The sequence below is a fragment of the Watersipora subatra genome, chromosome 4 (assembly GCF_963576615.1).
Source record: "Watersipora subatra chromosome 4, tzWatSuba1.1, whole genome shotgun sequence".
NCBI lineage: Eukaryota > Metazoa > Bryozoa > Gymnolaemata > Cheilostomatida > Watersiporidae > Watersipora > Watersipora subatra.
Window position 1 is genome coordinate 197,882 of NC_088711.1, and position 6,563 is coordinate 204,444.

Genomic DNA, 6,563 nt, shown 5'->3' on the forward strand with positions numbered 1-6,563 from the left:
TTAGAGCGAATGTTTGTTCTCATCTATTATGATCTGTTAAATCGTTTTTTATCATCATAATAGTGTTAGCAAACTGAATCCATGCGTACGTGAATGTCACAATAATACAAGAGAATATGTTCTAATCAAGCAGTGTTAACTATATACATGTAGCTGCAGCTCAGTTGAATCTCTACCTACCCAGAATGCACCAACCTAAACCACCTCGGTTGACCCTTTTCCCATCCAGAATGCACAAACACTCTGTCTTTCAGCTGAGCTGTCACCTCTATGATGTATTGCCATTAAATCTAACAAACTAACCAAGGTTAGCATGCGCTAAAAGTAAGAGGCACTCTGATCTCCCAAGATTTACGACAGTCCTCAGCTGTCATTTCAGTCTATATTAAGTTTGGCTATAGTCAGAACAATGGGCCCATCATCTGGCGCATCTAGTAGACATTTAAGTAACATTCTAAATATGTATCTACATGAGACTAGGCTATCATAGACATTGAATTTAGTAATGAAGGATTTTAGTTTGTTATTTTATGGCTTTATGTGAGAAGAGGCAGCCATAATAGTCAGTGAGATTTCATGCTGTGGGTGGCTTGTGGTGCTAGTGAGTGGCATGCAGTGCTAGTGATTGGCATGTGGTGCTAGTGAGTGGCATGCGGTGCTAGTGAGTTGCATGCGGTCCTAGTGAGTGGCATGTGGTGCTAGTGAGTGACATGCAGTCCTAGTGAGTGGCATGCGGTGCTAGTGAGTTGCATGCAGTCTTAGTGAGTGGCATGGGGTGCTAGTGAGTGGCATGCAGTGCTAGTGATTGGCATGTGGCGCTAGTGAGTGGCAAGCAGTCCTAGTGAGTGGCATGCGATCCTAGTGAGTGGCATGTGGTGCTAGTGAGTGGCATGCGGTCCTAGTGAGTGGCATGCGGTCCTAGTGAGTGGCATGTGGTGCTAGTGAGTGGCATGCGGTGCTAGTGAGTTGCATGCAGTCTTAGTGAGTGGCATGGGGTGCTAGTGAGTGGCATGCAGTGCTAGTGATTGGCATGTGGCGCTAGTGAGTGGCATGCAGTCCTAGTGAGTGGCATGCGGCCCTTGTGAGTGGCATGTGGTGCTAGTGAGTGGCATGCGGTGCTAGTGAGTTGCATGCAGTTTTAGTGAGTGGCATGTAGTGCTAGTGAGTGGCATGGCGGTGCTAGTGAGGGTCATGCAGTCCTAGTGAGTGGCATTGGGTGTTAGTGAGTGGCATTAGGTGCTAGTGAGTGGCCTGTGGTGCTAATGAATGCCAAGCATTAAAGTTAAGGGCATACAGTAATACCTCAACTTACGAGTGCTCCAACATACGAGAATCTTGAGATACGAGCAAGCTTTTAAGCAAGTTTTAGCACTAACATACGAGCCATGTTTAAGAAACGAGCACGTGAGTCAGCTGCCAAGTATGCCGGATGTGTTTTATGAGAACAGCGTCACTCTGTATATTTCAACTGCTCAGGTTATACTTTTGTACCGTGTTTTTGTGCGCGATTTTCAGCGCAGAATTATGTGAATTAAAAGTGCTGTGCGTAGACCGAAAGTTTGCCAGTAAAATGAAAGATAATGCAAAGAAAAAGCAAATGATAACAATTGATATTAAACGGAAAATTATTGAAAAATATGCGAAATGTGTATGCATGATTGAGCTAGCTCAACAATATGACAGAAATACATCCACAATTATCAAACAGAAGGATTATATTCAGGGCATTTAGTTCGCAACTAACCATAGTTTTTAAACGGCGTGGCGATCTTCATGACCGCTGATGGAGAGTATGGCGCCTTACAGTGCCTCGCGTTGCGTGTTCACAACTCGAGTTGTACAACTCGAGTTGCCGTGTTGTCAAACCCGAGTTGCCGAATTGTACAACTCGGCCTGGGTTTATGATTAACTTGAGTTGTGTTATATGCAAAACTAACACGGGTTTGTAAAAAAGCAAAGTGAGTAATTTGGGTATTTCATTTACAGAACATTTACAAAAATTTAATAATAATAATAGTTTAAATATATAGACACATTTAAGTTATATATATATTTGCGATATTTGCGCATATTTATTTCTATAAATATAACGAGACAAAACAATTGTAGAATGTAAAAAGCAAACTAAAAAAACAATCTATGTGGGAGGTAGGCCACTTCTTTTTCAAATAAAAAAAAGAGTTATCTCTCTAGAACCTGACAAAAAACTGATTGAACACCGAAAATGAACATAGAAATTATTTCAACGGTGTTTAATGATGCACCAAAATAAATTCCATATATAGAAAATATAGCTAGAGAAAATGAAATGATGAGATTATGGCGCCTTACAGTGCCTCGCGTTGCGCGTTCACAACTCGAGTTGTACAACTCGAGTTGCACAACTCGAGTTGTGAACACGCAACCCGACTTTTCAAAAGTAAGGTGCAATATATTGGTATTACGGTAGCATAACCGTAGATCTGGTTATATTAACAATGGTATATCAATAGGCACCCGTTAGCTAATAGAAATTATACTATGTATGTACTGTAAAACTAGAGCTAATAGCGAATTATTAGAATTATACTGTGCCGAGTTTGCAACTCGAGTTGTACAACTCGAGTTGTACAACTCGAGTTTGTAAATATAACTCGAGTTGTACAACTCGAGTTGCACAACTCGAGTTCATCAAAAGCCAAGCCGAGTTCTTTCAACAGCAACTCGAGTTCAACAACTCGGCTTGAGAACATCTCATCGTTTCATTTTCTCTAGCTACATGTATATGGAATTTTTTGTGTGCATCATTAAACGCCGTTGAAATAATTTCTATGTTCATTTTCGGTGTTCATTCAGTTTCTTGTCAGATTCTCGAGAGATGACTCTATTTTCATTTGAAAAAGAAGTTGCCCGGCTGGCTGCGAATTTCTTTTTCCCAAACAGGTTTAGATAGGGCAGTAAAATTTTGGCTCATGATTGGCTTTAGTAATTGAGTTTTAGTAACCAAAACTTACATCATTACATTAGAAATCAATAGTTATAATTAGAAAGGAACACAAAATTCTAAATAACGTAGCAAAACTGATGTTATCATTCAAAAAGTGCTGTTAAAACGTAAGAGGCGCTCACTTAAAACTCATTAATTTAAGCCATTTTGAATAAAATTTTGGAATTTTGTGTTCCTCTCTAATTATAACTATTGACTTTCAATGTAATGATGTAGGTTTTGATTACTAAAACTCAATTACTAAAGCCAATCATGAGCCAAAATTTTACTGCCGTATGTAAAGCTGTTTGGGAAAAAAATTTCGCTGCTCGGTTCTCATACAGATTGTTTTAAGTTTGCTTTTTACTTTCTACAATTGTTTTTGTCTCTTTATATTTATAGAAATGAATATGCGCAAATCTCGCCAATATACATAATTTAAATATGTATACATATTTAAATTATTATTATTAAATTTCTGTAAATGAGACACCCCAATTACTCACTTTGCTTTCTTTACGAACCCGTGTTAGTTTCACGTAACACAACTCGAGTTCATCAAAAACCCAGGCCGAGTTGTACAACACGGCAACTCGAGTTGTGAACACGCAACGCGAGACACTGTAAGGCGCCATAGGAGAGACTGCTCAGGCATGGGATAAAAGATAAACAATTGGCCGTTGACAGCGTAACTGAAACGATCCTACGTATGTGAAAAGGTCTATCAAAACTATAAAAATAGACATTCAGACAAGTTGGCTAGTGGTCGTGCATTAACCCTTTGTGACGACACCCGAGTTCGTCCTAATGGCAACATGTTGAAAGGGCGACAAAGGCAAACGTCCTTAGATAGGTTTATCTTAAAACGGCCGGCTAGTCGTGAGAGCGAAACAAAGGACAAATTAGCTAACTAGCGAGAAACTTTAAACTATGAACGCCGAAGAAATTTTAATTACGTTAAGTTAAAAATGAAAGTTTGCTTTTAGGTTTGTTTCTAAGTTTGTCTTTTAAGACTTTGATAAAATCTAAATTTATCAAAGTCAACTGTTGTAATGAAGGATAGCTTATATCTCCCTCTCTGGCAAATGCTAGCGTTAGCTGCTATTGTATGTACGTAGGCCTATTTAATTTTACATTTTAATTAATCACATTTCCTTGCATTATTTTTTATTTGTTGCTTTTGAAAGTATGTGGTAAATTAGGACAATTACCAACATGTTTTTTCTGTTACAATATCTTGTTTCTAGTGGTTTATTTGCATTTTTTAGAGTATGGAAACCAATCAATATATATTTAATTGTGCTATATATAAATAAATTGCACCAACATACGAGTAAATTGACATACGAGCTCAGTCTCGGAACGCATTAAGCTCGTAAGTCGAAGTATGACTGTATAGTACTGTTGAATCACTCGCATTACTAGTAAATGATTCATAGTACTTGTAAGTATCTTGCAGTATTAGTGAGTGACTTTGAGTGATAATAAGTGACTCACTAGTACTAATGAGTCACTTATTATCACTCACAGAACTAGTGAAATACTCATAATACTAGTGAGAAACTTACAATACTGATGAGTCCTTCACAGTGCTAGTAAGTCATTTTAATTCTAGGGAGTGGCAATCAGAGCTGGCAAATGGCTGTAGCAATTATTGCATTCAAAAGAGTTTTACCTTTCAAAATCAGTTACATAAATGTAATATTCATATTAGTAGCAGTAACATCTTTATGAGAAGCCACAAATACCAATACCCTGCCCTCAAGCGAGCCACATGACTAGATTACATATTATTAACTGCAGTTTAGCCGTGATGGGGAAAATGTTGGTAGCCATGAGTTATGATGATTGCAATGCTGTCAGTTATGGACTTTGCATTTGTTTTTTCACTGCTTAGCTGTCAGACTTGAAAAGTTGCCTAGTTGCTATCTATTCTATCTCTTTTAACTTAAATGTTAGTTTAGTAGCCATCTATCTGGCCACGTTTTAACCTTTACTCGTATCTTAGATTTTCAGTTTCTCCTTCATGCAAAACTGCAAAGAGCACCAACCCTTACCCACCATTCGCATATGCTCTTTTTTAAAGCTGGTTTCAATTGGCTCATCACCTTTTTCATTGGTGTAATTACATAATACAAAATCTCATTGGCTACTGCAATTATATGTACCCATCACCCCTTGACATGTTAATAAACTCATAAACATGTTCAAGTTGTTATTATAGACCTTTCACCGTTTTAATCTCAGGTGCTAATCACAGTTTTTACACAATACTTCACGTAATGTAGGTCAATGACCATAAATACTATCCATGTCTTCACTATATAAGCCCACTGTAAACATCTGAACAGGAATAGACCTTGTGTAAAAACATCCAGCTAGCTAGTTTCCTGCAGTCCTAATTTGAATTTTTCCGCATCAGACCATCTGCTATTATAAGTACGTAAGTCAATTGCTACTTGATTCTGTCTTTTCTACTCTGTACTCCTACACTACTGTACTGTCTCCTCCTACACTACTCTACTGTCTACTACTACACTACTCTAGTGTCTATTACTACACTACTCTACTGTCTACTACTACACTACCCTACTGTCTACTACACTACTCTACTGTCTACTACTACACTACTCTACTGTCTACTACTACACTACTCTAGTGTCTATTACTACACTACTCTACTGTCTACTACTACACTACTCTACTGTCTACTACTACACTACTCTACTGTCTACTACTACACCACTCTACTGTCTACTACTACACTACTCTACTGTCTACTACTACACTACTCTACTGTCTACTACTACACTACTCTACTGTCTACTACTACACTACCCTACTGTCTACTACTACACTACTCTACTGTCTACTACTACACTACTCTAGTGTCTATTACTACACTACTCTACTGTCTACTACTACACTACTCTACTGTCTACTACTACACTACTCTACTGTCTACTACTACACTACTCTACTGTCTACTACTACACTACTCTACTGTCTACTACTACACTACTCTACTGTCTACTACTACACTACTCTAGTGTCTATTACTACACTACTCTACTGTCTACTACTACACTGCTCTACTGTCTACTACTACACTACTCTACTGTCTACTACTACACTACTCTACTGTCTACTACTACACTACTCTACTGTCTACTACTACACTACTCTACTGTCTATTACTACACTACTCTACTGTCTACTACTACACTACTCTACTGTCTACTACTACACTACTCTACTGTCTACTACTACACTACTCTACTGTCTACTACTACACTACTCTACTGTCTACTACTACACTACTCTAGTGTCTACTACTACACTACTCTAGTGTCTACTACTACACTACTCTACTGTCTACTACTACACTACTCTACTGTCTATTACTACACTACTCTACTGTCTACTACTACACTACTGTCTACTACTACACTACTCTACTGTCTACTCTCAGACTACTCTACCATCTACTACAGCACTGATCAAGCAAGTCGCAAAGAGGAGTGTCTCTATTTGCAGTAGCAGCAGAGCATCCTACCTTCTATGGCATGAGAATTGTATCGGCTTGCTGTAGCAGGGG